General features: G+C 47.5%; 1 protein-coding gene across 7 annotated transcripts in view; it reads right to left on the bottom strand.

Annotated features, from left to right (window-relative positions):
• Positions 1-23,876, bottom strand: part of LOC113998503 (DAB2 interacting protein) — a 201,300-nt gene that overhangs the window by 123,485 nt on the left and 53,939 nt on the right. The gene's annotated exons all lie outside the window — the stretch shown is intronic.

Below are 23,876 nucleotides of genomic sequence, written 5' to 3'. Positions count from 1 at the left end.
GAGGTGCCCTCGCAAACGAGCCAACACGGCGACCCCGAGGATCCGCTCCCGTTTCTGCCTGGAGCAATGTTCCATCAGCAAGACTTTCACCTTCAACTATTAGCATTTTTTATACAACTGTAAGCTTCAGATAATGCCTGACAGGTTGGCATTATCATTATTTCCAGTCTGCAGATGAGTAAACAGAAACTGCATTGAGCTGAGCAGGAATTATATGCAAAGTACAGATCCGTGCACTTGTGGATTTGATCCTCCTCAGGGAAGCTGCTAATGGGGTTAGAGGCACAGGATGCTTAAGTTACCTCTCTCATTCCTCCAGCAGTTTGCTTTGGAACTAGGAAAAAATTACTAAATCCTGCATTTGCTAGAGTATAAAATGAGGATAGGAATACTCACCTCCTTCCCCGGGAGCGAGGAAGGGAGGGGGCTGAAAAGGCAAAATTAATAAATATGCCCAACACTGAGGAGAAGAAGATATTTAGAAAGTTGATAGGACAAGTCAGCCACAGCATCATGAGGTGGTGTTTCCTCAGTTCACAAACCCCCCTGGAAAGCACCGTGGAACTCAGAAAAACAGATTGATTTCCCAAAGCATTCCAGAGTCCTCCTTAGCCAAGCATTTCCATGGAGGTTGGTCCCTCAGCAGGGTTCTGCCCTCACCAAAGCCTGCCAGCACCTGGGATCTGCAGGAAGCAACCAGCACTGGCAATTCCAGCCAGCAGTTCCTGAGATGTCTCTTAACTTATTCCAAAAGAGCAGGCTGTGACATTCCAGCCCCGGACGGGGTGAGGTGCTGGCTCAGTCACATCTTCCTTGGTTGCCACGTTACCTGGATGAATCCCAGACAGCCAAACCCAGCAGTTCCCTGCTTTCCCAACCTCCAGCTGAGCCTTCTAGTGCCTCAGCCACTTCCTCTGCACTTTGAATGTCGAGGAGGCCACAAAGTCCTTTGGTGTCATCTCCTCTCACATTCAGGCTCCCACCCCATTCCTTTGAGCCTCCTTTTGTTTCGGGCTGTCATAAAAAACTGCTTGATTGCAGCATTTTGAAAGTGAGCTCGAGATGACAAGGCAACTGGAGAAGCTGCTTTGCATTTTCTTAATGGCCAGAAAAAAAATCACCATTTGTTTAAAGCAATTCTCATACCTGGCTGGGAAACAGGAACTGGGATGACGTGAAAGGCAGAGACAAGAAAGGGCTTTCCCCAGAGGCACCGAGCTGTGCTCCCCACCCAAACACTGCCCAGCACTGAGGGAAAGCACTGCAAGGGTGTCACAGCCCCTCAGGGCTCGGCCAGAGCCAGGGCACAACTGTCTCACTCCGGGTGATCCCCTCGATGTGATTCCTCTCCCAGCCACAGAGGTCAGAGCTCTCCAGGGAAAGGGAGAGTGTGCCATGGCCCAGGGCTGCTCTGTACCCAGGGCTGATGGCACTGAAGTCACAAACTGTTCTCTTAACCTCTTACTTCACCATTAAAACAAACCCAACAGAGCCAGCAAACACCTCAGACCAAAACACAGAGCTGGGTTAGGACCTAAAGCCTCCTCTGAGTGTTAAACTCGTGGTTCATAAAATGTTTGGAGTCAAATCTCCCTTTTAGCTTCATTTGAGCACTGTGGGTTTCACTGCAGGAGAGACACGTTACAAAACCCTCTGTAAGGCACCAGAAATAACCAGAAGGAGGGTTGGGTGTGGGTGTTTTGGGGGGAGTGTGAGGGGAGCTGTTTGTTTTAAAGGTTAATAAAAATAGCTTACAGGTAAATTAGTAACTCCTAACCACCAGGAATGTACAGCAGAACAGTTTTACACAGGGAACAGGATGAATATAGAAAGGTTTAACTGCCCTTTTCACTTCTTCAGGGCTGGAAGCTCAGCCTCAGGGTCACCCTGCCCTGCTGTCACAGCGAGCCCACGGCCAGTGGTCACATAAACGGGTGCTGAAAGGCAATAATAAAAACTCTCTGGAGTCACTGGAGGCTGACAAAGAAATGTCTTAATTTACAGCAGAAGAGATTTAGGTTAGCCATGGGAACAGTCCTCTCTTGCCACGGACAGTTACACCCTGGGACTGATTATTCTGAGACAGAGGTTCAGGTACAACAAGCTCCCTTCCCTCCCCTCTCCTGGGTCACATGGATACCAGACATTTCCTGGAGTTCTTTCCAGACTTATTTTCTGCCATTTCTGACAAATTTGCCCACTTCTGCAAGCAAACTGTAAGAGATCAGATTCAGTGTCTGACTTCAGCTTTTTCTTCATATTTAACACTTCTTCCTCCTCTCTGGCTGGACAGGTTTTGTGGCCAAGGTCCTGCCCTGACCTCAGTTACAGACTCTTGATATTTTAATGCTTCACATTTGATAAAAACCTCAACCATTCCATGGGAACACTGCAAGGTTTCCTTAAGGAATGTCTGCCATCCGTTTGTATCCCAAGAGAAAGGATTCCATGAGGAGGAACAGTACCACAGCAGGCAGCAGGGAATGACATTCCCAGAAGCTCTTAGTTTTATCAGACAACACCCTCACTAGATAGGGAATTTCTCTGTAAGCTCCCAAAATTCCAGGATTACACCTGCACACGCCCATTCCTCCGCTCAGCATCAGCAGACACAGACACACGGTATCTCAGAACACAATCTGTCCTCCCAAAGCCCTCCACCTGATACAAACTTAAGACCTCCAAATCTTTCTTTTATGAGCCAGAGGCCTGAAAATCACTGCAGTAACAGTCTGGTAAAGGAGGATTAGAGTGCAGGAACACTGGCTCTGAAAACAGATTCCTTGGGTGCGGTGAGGAAAGCCAGAGGTGCCAATGTGCAGACAGGGATGCCCCTGGCAAGGGATGGTTTCCAGTTCTCCACCGTTTCCACCAGCCCACAACAGAACACCCAAATAAAGGCTGGGATATGCAGATGAGCAGTAAGAAGTTTCCTAATTAATGCTGGACAGCTGAACCAAGCAGGCCCACCTAAGTATGTCACCTGGCCCTTTAGAAGCTCTTAAAAACCTCAAAATTGGACTGGGAAAGGTTCAGAAGTGACTCTGAGGAGGACTGAGTCAATTCTGATGGAGATTCTTTATTCCTTGTCTAATCTTCTCCTCATTGTTACTGGTATTTTCCCTGCTTCTCTGAACTTCCCCAAGGATCACTTGGCATTTCTACTCACGCTTTACTCTCACCCTCCCTGCTGCAGAACTGTGCTCCTGTGGGCTCTCCCAATTCTTTTCCAGGAATATGTCCTAAATGTCCCCATAAGCAGCAGGTTCAGTGTCTGCACAGCCCGGGGCTGTTCTGGGCTCATCCACATCATACAACACAGGAGCAAGAAGAAACAACCACCAGGGCTTCCTGCTTTCCCAAATATTTACAGGAGGCTGCAAATGGTTTGCGTTTTCCCCCAGTGCAGAATAAGATCTTCAAAGAGAAACTTCCTGGAAATTATCAATCCCCTGAAGCCTCTTCCAGGTTATCCCACATGGCTGGGCCAGCCCAGTGTTTGCTGTGCAGGCACCAGGAGCTTTTTTAAGTAGCCAGAGTTGAAGGTATCCCACTTATCCAACAGGATACACAGCCCTGCAAACACTGCACATTAATTTAGGACCCGGGGCTTATGAGTATTTCTGAAACTGTTTCTGTACAGTAATAAACACTTTTGATTTGTTGACTAATTTGAGGTGTTGGAACTGGCAGGATAATTAATCTTTCCTCCCTGTTTTTCATGCTGTGGAATCATTACAGAGCAGCACAGGGATCCCCCCAAGGCTTCAGGACAGCAGCAGAACAGGCTGTGAGGAGCCCCTGGCACCCAAACTCCTGGTTAACCCACCCACCATCAGTGCCTTTGATTCACCTTCTCAGACACTGCTCCAGAGCCAGTTGTTACGTGTAACAAACACACAAACTAATATTAACACTGTTTACTTTGCACTTTGCAAGTGAGGTGTTTCTACATTTGCATTACCTGCTCCTGTGAATCCCAGCTAGTCCAAGAGATCACCGGGATTTCACTCTCATTACTGGGAATGAAATCCATTAACTCCTGTTTGTTCATCTCTCACACACAATTCCAGGGATGAGCCAGTGGGAGAGACGGCAAGAACAAAAGCAAAGAGAAGCAGCTGGAAGGAATAACTAACAAGCAGGCACTTCCCAGCGAGTGGACTTCCCGATCTGAAACTGCTCCAGCTCCAAACCAGAAAGGGAGGGACAACCTGAGGGAGAAGTCGGGAGGAGAAATCATCTCCCTGCACTCACCAGAAGGAAGCTGTGCTGGCGAGCAGCGCTCATGCCATGGCACTCGGAGCCAGCCAGGAGCGGGAGAAGGAGAGGTGGTGACTTCATGGGAGGCAGAGAGAGAGGGAAGTATGACTGGAATGCCAGAGCAGGCAGCGGCACCGGGACACACGGCAGGAGGGCAGGGTCCTGCTCCGGGACGCGCTGAGAAAGGAGACTCTGGAGGGCAATAAACCTTCACCGGCTCATCCGGAGGGAACGCAGAAAACTAAGAGTCCATCAGAAGCAAAGGCCGGTGCAAAGGTCCCGCGGGCAGCCCTGCAGAGGTCAGGCTGGCTCCAGAGATCCAGCGGAGCTGAGCTCCTCCCTGCCCTGCCCTGCCCTGCCCCGCCGGGCACTGCCCGGCACCTCCGGCTGCCCCAGCGCTCACCGGGGTGGAGTTTCTGTGAAACCAAAGGGAACAGGAATTACCGGTCTCCTGCTCATCCAATTACAGCCCGTGAATTAATTTTATTGCTTAATGAATTTAGGTGCTATTCCCCTAATTTCTGCATTATCTAATAACTCCTTATTACAAACTCGGCAGAGGGGAGGAGGAGGTGCGGTGACAGTGATTTAACAAGGCTCACGTAGCACTTACAAATTAAGAACAATCCCTGGAGAACACAGATTGTAGTGTCTGAGTGACTCCGGATCCTCAAGAGAGGCTACAGAAAAATCAACATTTCAGACAGCTCTAGGTGGCCACATGAGGCCAGGAGGAAAGATGGAATTTCATCTGAATCCAAAGGGGGATTTAGAAGCTGCTGTTGGAATAGAGGCACTTTTTAAAAGTGGAACAGACAACAGAAAGTAATAAATGCTGAGCTGAGCCAACTTTCCTCTTCGTGAGGCTTGAAGAGCTGTGGGAAGTGGAGATGCAAAAATGTCTGATTTCTAGTGGAATAAGAGCAGTTAAGAAGCTCAGAGGGATGATGAAAACCCTTCCTGCTCCCAGCAGCTGGACCAGGAATTCACCTGCAAGGCCACCTTTGTGGTTCAGTTACCTGGAGAACTGTTTATTGGAACATATCCCCAATGCTGATCCTGCAGCGAATTCCACTTGGTCCCTTACAGCAATGATATCACCATTATGCCACACAAAATTACTAAAAGCCAAACCTTTATCAGGCAGTAAAATAGACTTTTAAATGAAAATGGTCACGAAGCAAAAGTCTAAGGCCGGGAATGGTGCCCTCTGAACCAGCAGACTCATCTGAAAGCAAAGCCAATGAACACAGGGAGGGTGTTCCCCAGGTTAAGGAAAGCTGTGCCACCACCACTTTTTATTTCAGAATAAAATTATTTCTTTTTGCATCTCAGAATCTCTGGCTCAAACACACTTCCACAAAGCCCAGCAATCCCACTGGCTGTACCCACAACTCTTCCATGTCAGAATCATTGATTCCCTCCCCACTCATTTCATGCTCTAAGCAGAAATAGTTTCACATTTTCTCATGCTCTCACGACCTTCCCAGACAATTAAGGACACTGTTTACAGAACTACAGCTTGTAAAAGAACCTCTCCCTTATCTGACCATTTACACAGAGAACAACAACAAATATAAATTGGGGTCATTACTTGCCTTCTGTGCTACACTCTGGCATAAAATACCTGGAATTAAACAATTGGTTGTATGCCTGTAGCTGATGTTCTCCACAGTGGCTGCACCAAACAGACCCAGTTCTTCCCACTGCCTTTGACTCCAGAGTCACAAACCCTCCACGTTCAGCGTGGTGGGCAGGATGCCATCTCTGACTCAGCTGTGTCCCTGCCTAAAAGCACTAAAGGGCACGTGAAGCACCACTCAGAGCCACCCAGCCCTCTGCAGCTCCAGGAGCAGGGCTGGGACAGTTGTGTGAACTCAGAGTCCTTTTAAAAGTGGTGGCAAAACAACAACAAACAACTCCCGGAAGGTATCAGACCACATCGGTTCCCTCAGCTAAAATTTATGAGCATCTTCTCACAAAGTGGGACTAAGAACTTGGGGAAGAAGAGCTTTTTCTTTGTTAAAGAGTGATTTGAAGTGACAGTGACCTTTGGCAGTGTGCACTGTGCACTTTAATGGATCTCCCATCAGCTCCGTGTCAGGCTCCCGGATATCGTGGATTTAATATTCCTCATCCTGCTCCTGAACAAGTGCTATTAATGGCTCTTGAATACAGCACTGAAAAAAGCTCTGCTATTTTTCTGAGCACTTGATATGTATCTATTCCTCTATTTTCTCCAATATTACCCACTGAGGGGACTCTTCCCCCAGCAGAAGCTGAGGTGTGCAGGCAGCAAAGGCACTTTCTGCCCTCTCCTCTTGCCTTCCTGAGGGCTCTGCCTGCCCAGTGTCGCAGCCCCTTCTCTCCTGGAAAGCTCAGGTGGGATTTCCACCTCCCAAATGGGGAATAAGGTGTTCCTGTCCTCTCCCAGCCGCGGGTTTGGGGCTGTGGCACAGCAGCAATCCCGCTGCCTCACTAGATGGAGCTGGAGGCCCTTGGCTGCCGAGCACACCCAGCACCGCCCCAGCTCCTGCCCGGACACGGTGCTGGGGTTTCTCCCTGCAGTGGTTTATCTGGTTTATCCATAGTTAAGAGGACTTTCCCTGCTCTTTCCCTGCTGTGGAGACCCATTCCTGCACTCACACCCTCTGCCAGGGCACAGCACCCCTGGGGTGCCCCGGCCAGGAGCTGCCCCTGCTCTTGCTGACACACCCGGGGGCAAGTCCTGCCCCAGAGAAATCCCTGGGGAATATTCCTTCCCTGAGGAGACAGCTCAAGCAGAGCTGCCAAGGAAAAACTATTCTCAAAGGGAAAAAAAAAAAAAAAGGAAAGGAGAGAATAGCACAAATTATGAAGGAAAGCTGAGATAATTCTCTACATGAGGAGTCTGAAAACACCCACAGCAACTTCTCGGACTGAAGAACAGATCAGACCAATGGACAAAAGGCACAGCTGCAGGTCCCAGACCTGGTGCCAGGGAGGGAACTTAAGGCATCCAGAAAATGACCCTCCCTCTCTAAAAATAAATAGCAAATTCTGCTGATCGAGCAGCCTTTATTACAAACTCCTTTTTACTGCCTGGTATTTTTTAACTAAATATTTATATATATATATTTGGGTTTTTTATTCTTTATTTATCAGTCTCTGAAATAAAATATGTATGATATTTATCTTTCTCTGGTATGAGAGATGCACAACAAATTCCTCTTTTGCTACAGGCATATCATGAGGAGCCTTTTCTCCAGGGTAAAATTGAAATCAAGCTCAGACTTCAAAAAGGAGGAAGAAACTGAAATTCTAACGTGGTTGGGGGCCAGATTGTGGCACTGCCAATACCCTGGTTAAACTGGAAAGGAGGATAAAGTGAAGTGGAACATGAGCTTCCTGCCATGTGATGATCAAGACGAGCAATGTGGAGTGTGGAGAACAAGGAGTCAGCTCTGGGGAGATTTAAATAAGGCTCATCCATCCTGCTGAGCCTTCCTGCACAGATCCTGCACTGTCACCACGCTGCCTTCCACAGCACTTCATCCACAGGGCCTGGCTTTGTCCCTGCCATGAGGTTTGGGGCTTTCCTAACAGCTCACCTGGCCAGGTGAGCCACCAACCAGGCCAGAACAATTTATTTCAGGTGTAAACACCCTCAGTATTAATGAAAACGTCACCCAGTTTAATTCCCAGCCCATTTTTCCAGCCAGGCACAGTGGCTGTTGGAACAGGTCCGTGCTGGCAAAATGCAAATTAAATAAATAAATACTTAATTTATAAGCATGATTCATCAGAGGTTTCATCTTCTCCAGCAAAGAAACAGATGTTCCATTGATGGCACTTCATTAGAGAGATAAATGGGGTCACACACGTATCCCTGTTCACATCCATCTGCATAACAGACCAAACATTAAGGCTGGAATTTCTCTTGGTACATGTGGCTCTTCCATCAGCCTCCAGAGCCCTAATGCCCAGGGCCAATTCACCCAACCCACACTGCCTTAACATCCAGGGAACTTCAATACTACTCAGGGAAGCAGAAGGTTGGGATTTAACACTGGCTATTTAGGATACAGTTTCACTGGAAACATGGAAGAATACTGGATCTTAACTAACTGGATGGCAGCAAAATATAGTATCTGTTCTGATGATACAGTGCCAGGAGAGTCTGTAACCACTGCTCCTCCTCCAGCTGCAGTTACTGAGGGGTAGGATTAGGGATGGGGTTGGGGATGGGGTTGGGGATAGCTGGGAGGGCTTCTTCTGGCTTTCCAAACATTTACACAGGAGGCCTTAGAGCTCCCCTACCAAACACAAACAAGCCTCCTTCACTCTGATATGCATTAGATAAAGATAATGCTTATCAAATGAGTGTCCCCTCCTTGCCACTGGGATTATTTTCTGGAGGTGTCTGCCAGGATGTTGTGCCCAGGCAGGGGTGCCAGGTACAGCAGGCAACAGGCCCCGTGCCTGTGTGCCCAAAATACTGCTGGGAGTCCCTCCTTCCTCACTGCTGCTCCTCAGACACCTTCCTTCCCCCAGGAATTGCATCACAATTACAACTTGTGGAATGTACATCCTAATTTATTGTGACTGATACTCCTATTTCCTTTGGGGGTGGGTGTTTCTGCTCCTCTCACAGAAACCTGCTCTGCAAACACACAGGTGGAGCTGCACACACACACTCAGTTCTCAAGCAAAGAACCAGAGCCAAGCAGAGACAAAAACCATTAAAAAGCAGCTTTGTTGTCACTTCCCATCCTGTCTTAGAAGTGGGAGAGAGCAGGAGGATGTTCTTACCTACACCAGCACTGACATTTGCATTTTCCATCCTAAAGAACATGCCAGACAAACCTATGGATTCCTCCCTGCAGTCACTCCGAGGAGCAAATTGGCAGCTGAACAGCAGCACTGCAGAACAATTCAGCAATTTAGTGGCCAACACTCACCCTGCCTTCACCTTCATTCTCTGAAATTTGAGTTTGGTATTCACCCAAAATCCAGCTGGTCCTGGAAGTGAAGTTATGTAAATGAACACCAACTGTTCTCACTTCAAACACGCCCCAGCCCGACCAAAATGTGTTCTCGTCTAAGGGGATAAAGGTAATAATTGGTAACCTTTGACTGCTAAAAATGTAAAGGGAAAATATCTTTCATTTAAAACTTGCCCATTTGGTTACCATGGACACTGCTTAATCATGAAGGATGACTATTACTTGTTCCTATAGTAACCAAGAAGCTTAAGAAGCATCCTATAATTTAACTCCAGATGCCGAATTTTACACCAGTCCACCTATTACCACATTTGGGTACTTCAGAACAAGCCCAGGCTTGATTTCTGACTCTAAAAGAAATTCAGTGATGCAGAAGTGCTGCAAGAAATCAAAAATGTGAGCACATAATGTACAAAAGAAACTTGCACTTCAAATGAATTGGTTTCTTCAAAAGGAAACATTAACTGCTCAGCATCTGAGGATTCCTCTTTCAGTGCAAATGTTAATGAAGCAAAACTTTGGCCCTCTTTACTCCTGTCAGTGTTCTCAAAGTCCACACAATTGCAGGGCATGTTTTTCCTCCAATTGAATGCTTCAATGCTCAGTTAAAGCAAACTTTTGAAGCGATGATGAGAGGCCAGGACTCAAAAATGAACCTCCAAGAGCAGCTCAGGGTCCCAGCCTGGCTCTCAAAACCAAACCTACAATGAAAACACGCCCCTCACACAAGGAAAAAAGCAATGGGCAGGACAAACCTTCCAAATTCAGACCATGTGTTGCTCTAGACAGCCTTTTAGAGTATTTCTGCTCATTAAAAGCAGCAGAACACGTGTCTGGCACTGCTCATCACCACGAAGCTTCACCTTCAGCACCACCAAAGAAACATCCATTAGAATCTCTGCCTCCTGCAGGTCTGGGGGAAAGAGGCTTCCAGAAATGACCTGTGACTGACCCTGTTCCTCGACCCTCACCAGCTCTACAGGGATATGAATTCACAGTTCTCCAAAAGCCCTCAATTTTTACAGGATTTCCAAAGGGGCCTGAGGTTTAAAAGCCTGACCCCGAGGCTGCACAAACCAGGGACACAAGTGAGGAAGTTCTGGGGGTTGTGCACCTTTTTAAATGAGCAGATACACAGACACACAAGCAATTAGTATTTACACTGAAATATTCCCTGGAGTGTTTAAAAGGAAAGCAAACTACCCTCACTAGTGGCTGAATTGAAAAAAGCAAAAGTGATAATGCCCAAATGAGAACGTTCCCTGACCCAGCTCGTTCCCATCTCCATTGAGAGCAGAGTGAATTAAAGGATTATAGAGTGCCTTCAGAGCAATAACTTAGGGGATTAGTGGCACACCAGAAGACCTCCAAGGGAAATATAGGTTTAAAAGCTTTAAAAGGCAGTTCTGTGTCTAAATTGTTTGGACTGCCACAGCTGTAAGGAGACAAACTTACTCTAATACATGAGTGATCATGAAAAGTCTGCTGAAACCCCTCTAAGCAAGCTTTTGGAAGCAATTCCAGTTTGGACTCAGACCAGGGTTTTTAACCTCGTTCTCATTTATTACCTATGGCTTGTAGATAAAACCTCGCTCTGCATTACTTGAGAGCAAATCTGCTACTTATTTCCTTTCAGAGTAACCAGCCCCTCTTAGCAACACCGTGAGGGGAAAGGGAGGAAAGGACTGAAAACAGAGATAAAGGAAAAGATGAGCAAAAAGAGACAACAGTCAATCTTCAGGTTGTCTGGAAGCTGCTGGTACAATATCCAGAGTTCTGTCCTGGCATTAAATGAGCTGTTCCTTGGACAGTGATGTCCCAAGCCCAGCAGTACTGACAATTCCCACCACGTTATTGAGGCTGTTGCTATATTTAGTTCCCTCTGAGAGGTGCATCTGCCTGGACCATGGGACATTCAGGTACAGGACTGTGGTTATGATTATAGAGAAAGAACACGAGAGCCAAAACTCCTGAGTATTTCCTACTTTGGGGCAAAAGGAAATCTCAGAGAACAGTGTGGAGACACTGGAGTTTGGCTTTTCCTGCAGGTTATCCCTGGACACCCCACTGGGTAAATATGAAAGCATCAAACTACAGCTTCTTTCAAGTCCACCAAGTATTTGCAGTTCTTAGGAACCTGATAAAGAAAATCAAACAACTGTTCCCAGGCAGTGCTTTGGTTGTGCATGAAGACATTCCAAAGATGTTCCATTCCACAATGGACACCCAGCCCACACTAACAGCACCAGCAGACAGGTACAACACTTCCAGTTGCCCAATTTCATCAAATTCCGGGTTCTTTGGTCAAATCTGCTTCTTTTCAAGGTGTTTACCTGACCTGCAGAGCTGCCCCTGCCTCAGCCCCCACACGTGGCTGATGCCGAGCCACGGCCCTGCAGGAGCTGTGCCCACATCCCAAGTTACTCCCCACAGTTCTTTCTCTCCCTTCCCTTCCTTCCCCTGCTCCTTTCATGCCTCACTATCAAAACTCCACAGCCAGCAAGTCTCAAATCCCCTCCTCTGCACTGTGCTGCTTCAAACTGGACAGAAGTTACGAGACACGAACACCAAAGGAGGGAAATGCAAAGCTCTCCAAACACGGGATATTGTTGGGAGGAGAACAGGTGAACAGTAAATCATCTGTAGGGTGTTACCTCAGCAAATGAATTGCCTGGTCCCCCAAATCCTAAAAAGCAGCCAGCAAGATGGGAGGGGATGTCTGTCACCTCGGTGCGTTTGCAGCTCCCCATGCAAACACCAGAAGGGCCAGTGCCCCTCTTTGATTCACACTGGTGTTTCCCAGGGGGAGTTTTAAAACTTGATTCATTTTTAATCTGGTAGGAATTGACAGATTTTCACAGAATGTTCCTGCATTTCTGACCCATCTCTGGAGGAGGTGCTGCAGGTCAGGGTGGCATCCCCAAGGGCAGAGGCAGCCCAGGCTCTGCTCCCACCTCGCTCCTGCTGAAGGGTCAGTTGAACATTTGCCTCCGATAAATTCACCCTAAACTTTTGCTTATTAAAGGGATACTGAGATTTAAGCATTGTTTAACATCAAAACAATTCCAGAACTCCTCCATCACGCACCGCTTCCCAAGTCATTAAATTTTAGTCTCGATTTTTACTAGACAATGAAGCATTGAACAAACACAGCAAAGTCTCAGCTGGAGCACTGGTGCTAAAAATAGCACAGCTGCCAGTGAACATTCCCTATAAACAGCACAGCTTAAAACATTTTGCATATCTTTTCTATGGGCATCTGTCAGCCACGCTGGTAAAATTTCAATGAAAAACTGCCCAAGTTCTGTGGTGAAACAGAAAATGCCACAAAAGAGACGTGAAAAACAAGAGCAATGGTCATTAAAAAGTGCAAAGCAGGAAGGTCTCCTTTTCCTGACATTTAAAAGACACCACCCTTGGAAAAAAAAAAACAAACCAACAAACTATTGCTAATGTTTATTACAGGGCTCTTCGCTTGCCTGCTCCCAGCCCTTAAATGAAAAACAAAGTCCTGCAGAGGTGGAAAGGGAGCAATTCCACATGGCATTCCTTGTCCAACGTCACTTTTTGTTAACGTGCTGCAAACCAGGTTTTCAGCTAGGAAAGATTAGTGAGGAGTGAGTGCAATTTCAGTTGGCTTTAAATCCAATCAAACCTCCTCAGTTGTTGTGTCACTCTGGGACACGCTGGGCCAATTTCCCAAGCGAGGGCCTGAACCTCCAAGGTATTGACTATTGGGGTATAAACTGATCTCTCATTTATCACTTAAAAGGTTTTCATTTCATCAAAAAGAGAGAGAAAGACTAAATTCCAGCTGTTTTCAACAGATGTGCATCTGAATAGCTGAGAATAAACCCAGTCTGACCTCGGCCTCCCAGCTCAGCGTTTGGAGCACTGAAATTCTGGGCTTTGCTGAAGATCAGTGAGTTTTCTCTTCACAGCAGCCATCAAAGGAAAGGGAGAAGAAAGCCTGTTTAATAAAAATCCTTTTCACAGAACACCTTGAAAAGCATCTGTGATAAACAGAACTCAGAGCAAGACATTTATGTCCGAGGCTGACAGAGGCAGGAGTATCAGGAACACCAAACCTTCAAGATCAGGAACTCGGAATGTTTTCACGTTCTCAGAGCTTTGATGCCAAGTGATTGCCTGCAGAGTTTTACACAAGAAAGCCCTGAAGCCAAAGCTGCATTTGGCTCAGATTTGGGGCTGTGAATGGAGCACCCCTGAGCAGCTTCTGTCAGCAAATGGCATTTACAGAACACTTACCACTGACCCCCATTCCTTCCTTGGATCCACGAGGAGCAGCAGGGACACCCTGAATAAACCCACAGACCCCAGTGCAGCCAGAAACAGGTGTTGCTGTGACTGAAAATTTTCCTTCTCCCCTCTCTGCCTCCCAAGTACCTTCCACTCCATTAGCTGGATCACCTGGGAGCAATTACAATTCCTGCCACCATCCCTCACAGTCACACAGCTCGGAGCGAACAGATGGGCCAGGGAAGGGCTGAGGGTTCTGCAGGTGGGGTTGTTTTAACTAACTAATGTTTACCTGCAGCGTGTCCTGACTCTCTGTGGAGAGTAGAGCCAGGAGATTTCAGACACTACCATCATTCCAGCAGAGATTAACAGCGGGGTGAAGCCCGTCTTGTTTATCCACTATCAAACAGAATGATTTAAGAGTGCTGCAGGCACGATCCCATCGGCCTCCTGAGAGCAGACCTTCCTCTTCTGCTCGGATTTGCCCTCCCCATCAGTCTCACTGTTCAGATATTCCAGCCCCAGGCCTCCCAAAGGGACAGAGTGGCAAACACAGCAGAACCTGAGGAATGTGTTCAAAGCCCCAGAGAGCTCTAGAGCAGAGGATACCACCACTGAAAGAGCTGCTGTCACTGTCAGCTCAAAGTCCTGGACATTTTTCCCCATGCTACAGCAGATTGGCTCCATCTGGAGCCCCAACACAAAGCTCTCCCCTCCTTCCCTCAGATCCCTGCACAGAAAATGCAAATTCTGCTCCCTGTGCCCAGCTAAAAGCACCACAGCAGTGCTTTCCTCAGGGAGGGGCTCTCTCTGCACCTCAGGAAGCAAAAGCCATTTCCCAAAGCAGGTCCCAGCCCTCCCAGGGCTGTGCAGGCTGTAACCCCAGCCTGACTGTTCCTGCTGCCCCCAGGGCAGGACGGGCTCCGTCCCTCCCTGCCTGGGAAGGACCAGTGGCACTGGCAGAGCTCGTCAGAGGGGCACGTGTGGGTGGGTGGCATCACCACGGGGGGAGAGTGGGATGGGACAGTTTATAAAGATATGTTTTTAAACATATATTTGTGTTACATATATACCCAACTCTGGTGCATTCAGAGCCTGGTGGATACAAAGCAGAGGGGGCTGCAAGGGGGGCTCTGACTCCTGGCAAGCAGGTGAGTCCCACCACTGGCCCAGCAGCCAGGCTGGAATCACACCTGAGGCTCATGGGTGCTCCAGGCAGTCCCCATCCCAGATGGATCAGCACGGGGAATGGTTCCAGGTGGGGAGGGGGATCCTGTGCCAGCAGAGATCTCCTCCCCCTGGTAAATGTGTAACAGCAGGATCCCTGTCCCAAGCTGCTGAAGTGACACCCCTCAGAAGAGCTCAACTTCCAGGTATCCCTGCTGCTCCAGCCAGAGCCAAAGGCTTACCTGGGCCCTGGAGGATCTTGGCAAAGGGTCTGGAGACTGTAGAGCACAAAACATTGCCAAGAGGATGTCTGGGAAACACACATGTGGCAAACCAGAGCGCTGCCAATTCCTGTGAAGTGACTCCAACACTCCTGAATTTATGGCAACCTCCCACTAAGGATTTCTGATCTTTGAGTATCCCAGCCAGAGACAGCAAACCCTGCTCTGGATCAGCCTTTGAGGAGGGGACCCTCAGCTCCCTCCTTCGTCCAGACTTGTAGGGTTAAACCAAACTCCAAAATCTAGAACCTCATTCTGATTTCTCCACTCTCCACAGCCCCCAGGCCCCTACAGCCTCCTGCTCATTCATCCTCCAGTGGGATCAGAACTGTCAGGAAAGTATTCCTGCTGCTGTATTCCAGCACTTCCACCCCCCTGCCCAGCTGGCAGCGACTCCAGGCTGGCCCTGGACCTGCTGGGTGACACCACCACTGCACAACCTGCTTCCTGCATCTCTTATCAGAAACAAGGAGAAAATTCACATCCAGTTTGCAAATCCCTCTCACATCTACAGACAAGAGGAGCTCAGCGGGTGCTGAGAGGGAGGAATCCCAGAGACAAACACAAAATACTCCAGGAGAGATCAACAGCAAAGAGATTGCAGCTGGTCCAAATCCAATTTCTTATGAACATTCGGGCTGATTCCCATTTCCATCAAATCTGCCCGTGCATTCCTTGTGTTCCTGACAAACTGCAACATTAAGTTCACACCGGGTTACCCAAAGGAAACTAAACACATTTCGTTTGTCAGAGTAACTGAAATGACAGTAAAACATTTTGGGTTTGCACAGCACACAAATAAAGGGGGAAAGGGAAGAAAGGGAACTGGTGAACGTTCCACAAACACTCCATGTGACAGGCAAAACAACCAAAAAAATCATGGAAAGCAAACCACTGTCTGCTTAAAGGAAAAGCTGAAGCTCAGGGACTGATTGAGCTTCCTATTGTTTTCTCAGCAATGATTCAAAACCCTTTAAAACGTCCTGAATGCCAGGAAAAGAGGAAAGAGGACATGGCACTCAGCTAAATCTTGCAGTGCTAGAGTCAAGTTTGAAACCTCTTCGTAAATCAGAATTAACTCCAGTGAGACAAGTCCAAGCCTGGATTTGCACAGACACCTGATGCAGTGTTGCAGTTGTGCTTTTTATTCACACAGTAACAAGAAAAAATTAATTATCTTCAGTTAATAGCTCTGATTAAGCTCAAGACATGATAAATATGCCTGGATTGCCACCCTGGAGGGCAAACAGAACCCTCTCCACTCCTTCCTGAAAAAGTTCAACAGCAAAACAACTCAGAGACTCCCACTTTTTGGCTGCTTTAACGATAGGCAAAAGCACCAGTAAACAGTTATTTCACACTAGAAGAGAAAGGCAGAATAGCTTATTTTAAAAATGCAACTGGGTCAGTGGCTGCCTCCAGCAGGAGAAATGGGCTCCTGAGTGAGTGTGCCCTGCAGAAACACTCCTTGTGAACCCCACTCCTGCTGGGGAGGACAAATAGGCCCTTTTAGAGCAGGATTTTTAAAAGTGCAAAGTGATTTGGGACTACAAGTCCCACAGGTTTCTGCAATGCCTCGGGAGCACAATCTTTAGGCTCTTTGGAAAGTCTACCCCTAAACTGTTCTCAGCTTTGCAACCTCAACGCCCCTGGTGACACTCAGCTCGTGAAGAACAAGAAGTTCCAGCAATACATCTTTGCACAGGGACACCATCCCGTAATCAAGGATTTTCCAAGCTCTGTAAGCATCAATTAGGCCTCCAAACATCTCCAAAAAGCAGCTCCCTTAATTATACAAACTGCAAAAGCTGAGCCGCCGTTAATTGAAAAGCCCGGGTTAGTTCCAGCACCCGCGCTCAGCTCCTAAAAAACCCAACCCCTTCTCCCCCCCAGCACTGACCTTGTGCAAAGCTCGCCACGCTCACAGGGCACGGGGACAGTGACAAATCATCCTCCCCTACACACGGAGCTACCTGCGAGAGCAGCAGCTCGGCTGCCTTCGCCCCGGCAATTAAAGAGAACTGTGGTTGCAATTACCCCGACTAAGCCTGTTCCGGCTGCGGGATCTGCTGCGCTGTCTCTGAAGTCGTGACCTCCGGAGCAGTCGGTAGTAGTAAGACGGTCTCCCCGAACTTTTCCTGCTGTTCATGGACATTTTTGGATCTATTTTACACACACACACACATGCAGGCACAGGTTCGCTCTCCCCCTCTGGCACAGGAGCAAAACGGTTCCAGCGCTTTAATGACCTGGAGGTTGGTTCTTGGGAGTGGAAAGGGAGAGGGGGGAAGAGGAACTCTTCACTTTACACATTTAAAAAGGAAAACAACAAGGAGAAAACGTAAAAGAGAGAGAGAGGGGAGAAAAAGCACGCGGCACCGAGTGCATGTCTCAGCTGAGGGACGACTCGAAGCGAGCAAGATAAACTGCACTAACAATTCCTGCCCCCAAAAAGATAAGCCTGCTGGAGTTGGAATAGGAAGCCAGACTTGGCCTGGGCTCTTGAAACGTGAAGAATAGGCTGGAAGAAATCCTGGACTGGATCCTCTCCGCCAGACAGCGACACGTGATCCAAGTGTCCTGGAGGAAACGCCGGCTCCCTGCGCGGCCGCGGGGCCAGCCCGGCCCGGCCCGCCCCGAGCATCCGAGCCTGGAGGAGACGGAGCTCCAGGAGCCCGACCTGCAGCAGGAGGGATCTGGGAAAGGCTGCACTGGGGAAGGGTCTAATGATTTCCTGGCCATGGGACACATGTTAATAATCATCATGGAGCAAAAGCCCCGGAAAACAAAGTGAAATTTGAGAGGGGAAAACTTTAATTAGAAGTTGAATGAACAGAGCTCCAGACTCCCCTGGAGGCCCATTTCCTTTCAACATTCAAACTGAGTTATAGCACATCCCACAAATTGGAGAAAGGGCCTATTTACCATTTGGGTTCTGATGGCAGCAAAGATTCTGCCTCTGGCTCATATTGCTCAATAAAATTACATTTCAATGGGCAGAATTAACACTTTAAGCTATGGAAGAAAATAAAATAAGAAATGCGTCTTAAGCAGATAAAAAATTTCCCTCCGAGTTTACTGTTAAAAAGGTCAGATGTGGATTGTCCAGAATCCTGCACTAAACTCCTTTCCTTGCTGGCACAAAAATCAGTCCCGAGGAAGAGCAGCAGACAACATTTTGGTGGCCAAGAACTGCTTCTCCCAGGCTGGCAGGTACCAGGAAAACCTCAGCCGAGTGGGATGAGCTGCAAAACCATGTCTGCACAATAACTCTCTGTGCTGTGTCCTCGTTTTGTCATTTTTCCCAGACTTTAGTGCAGATTTATCTTTGTGGTGCCTTGTGACCAGACACAGGTTTGGCTGTGGATGAGCCCGTTCCTCAGTTCCAGGAGCTTCTGCAGAAGCTGGAAAGCTCTCCTGGACTGTCCTGTGTGGAACCTTCAACAACAAGAGGCAGAAACCACCCGAGCTCAGCACCCTTCCCATCACCACCCATCCCAATGTTAGGATTTCATAAACCTGTGCAGTCACAGAGAGCATCAAAATTCTACAAGCCCTGTATTTCCCTATTTCCACATTGAGTGGTAACCCCCTGATGTGTATCAGCTGAGAAAGGCCCTTCCAGGAGGAAAACACACGGGTCTCGATCTTCCCTGAAGTCCATGCCTGGTTTTGAGGCCACACGGAAGGAATTCGGCGCCAGCTTTCAGGCGGTGCAGGAATGAGCAATCGGGAGGGCAACGACAAGTTCAGGTCAGGGAGGCAGATCCCAGCTGGACAGCAGAGGCTCCCTGCCCCGAGAGGGGGATGCTGCCCCGGGACATTCCTCTGCTCCCAGCCCGGCTCCTCAGCCCACAGCCCACAGCAGATCCCGGCAAAGAGGAAAAGCCTTGGGTTGCTGCACATCTGCCCTCCTCTTGTCAGCCAGAATGTGGGGGTTTTTCATATTTGGGTACATAAAAAAAAACAATACAGGAACAACTATAACCGTTTTCCAGATGAGCAGAGACTCTTCCCGTGCAGCTGATTCAATTCCCAAAGGGAGCTGAGAACACCTAGAAAACAGTGATGGGAAAGGCTGAAAACACTGAGGTTTGGTTAAAGATTTGCTGTAGACAAAAAGCTGGATATTCAGGTGTCTCTCTGCAATTTTGTCTCACAATAACTGAGCTGGGGTTCTCTGAAGAGAATCTTTCACAATTGCACGTTTATCAACAGAAATGTCTTTAAAATGGCCTATCCAATTTACTTTTCCCTTTGTCATTCCCAACGGCAAAAAAAAAAAAAAAAAAAAAGGCACTGATGGAAATGAAAGTTTAAACAAAACCATTTCCAAAGCTCACTCGAATTGAAAGGGGAAAGTTCAGGTGGTTTTGCTTGGCTGGAGCCAGGTGACTCCTCCTGGGAGCACCTGGGATGCAGGAGAGGTGGGTGCTGGGGATCTCCCCAGCCTCACATGGAATGCTCAGGAGCTCCAGAGGGTGGGACTGTGGTCACTGTGCCCTCACCCACTCGAGCATTTGTCCCACATTTGGGGATCTTTGGTTTTAATCTCCCTTAGGAACATTCCTACAGGTGACCACGAAGCGGGAGAGGTTAATGAGGGACTACAAACCATCCTGCCAAGAGGAAGCAGCCGGACAGAAAAGCATCAATAAATGGCTGGGGGGGCTGTTCCAGTTTCTCCACCTTGGCTCTGTCTCTCTCACTTCAGTGAGAAGGATTTGACTTCAGAAGCTCTGGAGCAGCCAGGAACAAAATGAACAACCCACCTGGGAGGGTGTGACCGGGCTGGACCTTTGCAATGGATCCAGCACTGCTCTTTTGGCTGCTTTCTTTACTGTTTTTTTCTCTTTTTGAAAGCCACCCCCTGACACAAACACCCTGTGTACACTCTCACAGACTCTGGGTGTACTCTGGCAACACTCAGTCCCTGTGCCTAAAACAACACATCCCAGCCTGGCTGGTCCCTCCAAGCAGCAGCTGGATGAGTTTGGTCACGGGGCTCTGCTGGATCTCTGGGTGAGAGGAGCCAAACATAGCGGTGATTTTTGGGGTGTTAACTCCTCCTCCCCAACTCCAAACACAAACCTAACCCATGGAATTAAATATCTACCAAAGTGCAGTAAAACACCCAGTCTGAGACCCTGCTGGGCCTCAGAGCACTCAGCCCCCTCAGCTGCCCTGGGTGTCACCACTGCTGTCCCCCTGCCATTAAACCTGCCTAAAACCAGACTGATTTCACTCTTGTACCAAAACTCGCAGCGTGTGAATAGATTTTAAATCAATAGATTTTAATAGATTTAAATAGATTTTAAACCAAGTGCTGGGGTTCAGAGCTGCACAAACACCTCCCGAGGCACAGCTGCTGCTGGGGCTCCCCCGGGGCCACCACTCGCCTTTTATCGGGTGTTTATGGCTTTGTGCTGGGGAAATAATGACCCCACTGCCCGAGGCAGCTCCTGCCACCAAACCTCCTGCTCTCCCCAAGGGCTTCAGAGGGAAGCAGTCGTTCCTCTGAACTCCCACTGATTTTAAGGCAAGGAGCTTGAATTCCTTATTTTGAAAGGGAAAGTTTCCGTGCTCTGTTGGGGACCCCAGTCCAGCCCCAAACCCTCGGTGTGGACAGGTCTGAGGACACCCTGACCTGTTCACAGACACAAACAATGCCCTCGGAATTTAGGCTGCCTTCTGCCTCAGCAATTTCACTTCACTTTCCCAGACTTTTTTCACAAAGAACTGAAGTTTTCAAAACTTAACAAACAACAAAAAACCCCCAAAACTTAAACCAACCAGACAAGAAAAGGTTTTGGCTCAGCCAGAGAGAGGAGTGGTGGGTATTGGTTTAATTTCTAATTTGTATTTGGTCAGTGAACTGCAGGCAGAGCACCAAGAAATGGAATAAAAATCAGACTCCAACCCTGATTTCCCCATCACGTGCAACCCCACTGCCCCTGCAGGATGATTGTGTTCCTTCCAGAATTGGAGGGGAAAGGAAGAGGGGGAAATCTCTACAAAATCTCTCTTTTAAAACAGCAGAGAAACGTCCCAGTGTTCTGTCAGGGGTCCTGGACACCCTCAGGATGTGCCTGCCTGCCTTTGCCTCCACGTCCCCTGCAGTCCCCAGCTCAGCTGGAAGATTTCCAGGCTTTTTGCCTCAGGGCTCCCCGGGATACACCAGCCCATGTGCAGAGCCAGGGAGGAAGGGAATGTCCTTTGTGTGAGGATAACTTAACCTGCAGTTCAGCTCTACCCACACCAAACTCTTCAGGGACATACTTGTTTGAAGACCTCAGAAGAAGAAGACTTGTTTTGAAGACCTCCACATTTTAATGGAATCCAGTGTTATTTTAAGACTACACAGAGGCAGATTCTTCACTTACTACCTTAGGTGGAATGTAGCAGCTTCTTGAGAGCTTTGCAACAGTGTGGTTCATAGATTTGGGATCCAAATGAGAAATAAGCATTTACATTAAATTTAAGCAGAGGATCCATTGCTCTCCATTTACTGAATGGTGTCAGAGCTACCAAGACACTGTGGATTACTCTTGCTGCCTGTATGGTGAGGAAATCCAAATGTAAATGGAAAGAAGCCATTGCACATAATATAGATATTTAATGAGATTAATGAGTAGAAAAAGCAGTGCCATGCAAAAAAAAAGCAAGAGGAAGGATGTACATCTGAATAATGAAATATTAACCAAGTGTTCAGGAGGTCTCCTGGAAGTTAAATCAGGACATGAATTCCTTTAGCATCAGTGTTCCCTGTGCACAGACTCTCCTATTGTTCACTGCCATTATATCCATTATATATTGGCTATGGCAGGGCCCAGAGATGCACAAAGGGATCAGTGTCACGTTGTTTTGGGATGTGCAGAACCCCCAATTAAGAGCTGACTCCTTGTCCACAGTCCTTGTGATCCAAGGGAACGCTCAGGGTGTTGCACACACTCAGTAATTATAAGTTCCCAGTAATTACAAGTTCCCAGCCCATGTCATGAATGGAGGAGCAAAGCCCTGAGTTCAGTCAGTCCCCTGGGGCTGGGGCAGAGCCAGGAGATCCCCTGGATTCCCTGGATTCCCTGGATTCCCTGGATCCCTCTCCTTGCCCAGAGAACAAATGGAGCTTCCTCACTCACTCCCCTGAGACAATCCCCTGGGCATGAATAAGTATTAAACACAAGAATATCTTCTTTTCTCTGCAGTGCCTTTGATCCAACAGAGCATCGAGGCTTCTGCATATTTGCTTCTGCAAATACTTGTTCAGTTCAATGTACTTAAAACACACAAACTTCCTTTTTTTTTCCACTCAGGTAAAAAAAAAATCCAAGGAATGTGCCCTATGTTAAGTGGGAAAGTCAGTTGTTTGCTTCTACTAAATGATGTCCCAGTTATAAGAAATGTGAATAAAAGAGTTTGTCAAAGATCACAAATCAAAAAGGAGGTAAGAGAAATAAAAACGAGGAATTCTACCCCCAATTCCCAACAAGCTGAGTTTTGGGTCACATTTAATTCTCCAGTGGGAATTCAGCCCAGCCCCCTGGACCCCAAGCAGAGTGGAACAGGCCAACGGGAGGTGGACAAACATGGCATTTATTCCCTGTGACACAGCCGTGAGGCAGAGGGAGGGGCTCTCTGCAGGGTTGGAGGGTCTGAGAATCCAGAGGGAACTCTGGGAACGGGGAGAAAGGGCCCGGCCTCAAAGCACAACGAGCTTCCTGAGCACTTCCCAGCAGAACAATAGAGCTGAAGAACAGAAACCTTTGCAAACCAGCTCCAACGAGTGGGGGAGACCAAAATAAATCAATTAACTCACTCTATTGACATGTATTCCTAATGATGTTCCTGATGTTAAAGAACACTCGGCTCAGATAAATTTATATCCTGACTGGGAACGATGCTCATAAAATTCAGAAAGTCCAAATCTGTCTCGTGCTGTGATTTCCATAGACCTGATGGAGTAATTAAACACATGGAGTCCAACACAAATTGAAGAATAAACTTCTACCAGAGTCAAACCTCCTGTGCCCCAAACCAGCCTGCTCCTCTCTGCAGGAGGGAAAAAACCCGAGGGAAAAGTCTCCCCTGCACAGCACAAACTCCAAACCAAAAAGCAAAACCTTTTCCAAGCCCCCAGATCAAACCAAGCTCCTCAGACATCCCCGGGAGCTGCACAATAATGGGATTTCTCCCCAGATCTGTGCTAATATTAACCAGGATATTTACCACACACCACTGCAATTTCTCTCCTTGGACGTCTTTTTTTTTTTTTTTTTACTGCTGGGATCATTTTAAAAGTAGCCCTTTTGTTCAAGTGCATTTTTTTCAGGAAAATATTGCTTAGTCAATTTTTTAAATTATTGTTTAAATTGGAAATAAAAGCACTTTTACAATAGTCCAGAAAAATTGGGAAAATTGCCTTATTTACTGTGAAAAAATAAACTGAAAGATAGTCCAGGTCCTGCAAATCTCACATTGAAAACTTGAGGGGAAAAAAAAATAAACATATGATGACACCACCACAGAACAGGAAAGCTGTTGGTTATTTTCTTTAAAAAACAAAGTGTCCATATCTGGGGTTTATTTCTACCCCCTTTTTTCCAGCTCATCCCTCACTTTCCAGCAGCTCTTTGCTCCATGAGCTCAGTCTCTGTTCTTTGTGCTAAATGGAGGAGATTTGTTTGGTGCAGGAATCTTGGAATGGTTTGGGTTGGAAGGTCCTTGAAGATCACAGAACAGCCCAGGGAGGCTCAAAAGGGACCTCAAAATCTCACCTGCTCTAACCTGTTTTAGGAAAGGGAGCCCAGCTGACCTTTACTTTCCTATCTGCACATTTAAATAATCAAAACCCACGTCACCTTTGGGTTAGGAATCCAATCATTAGATGTAATGATAAATTATTGTAATAAACTACATCTCT

Source organism: Pipra filicauda, unplaced genomic scaffold, assembly GCF_003945595.2.
Source record: "Pipra filicauda isolate LSUMZ 115617 unplaced genomic scaffold, ASM394559v2 scaffold100_size2392355_pilon, whole genome shotgun sequence".
Taxonomy (NCBI): domain Eukaryota; kingdom Metazoa; phylum Chordata; class Aves; order Passeriformes; family Pipridae; genus Pipra; species Pipra filicauda.
This window is presented reverse-complemented; position numbering and strand designations above follow the sequence as displayed.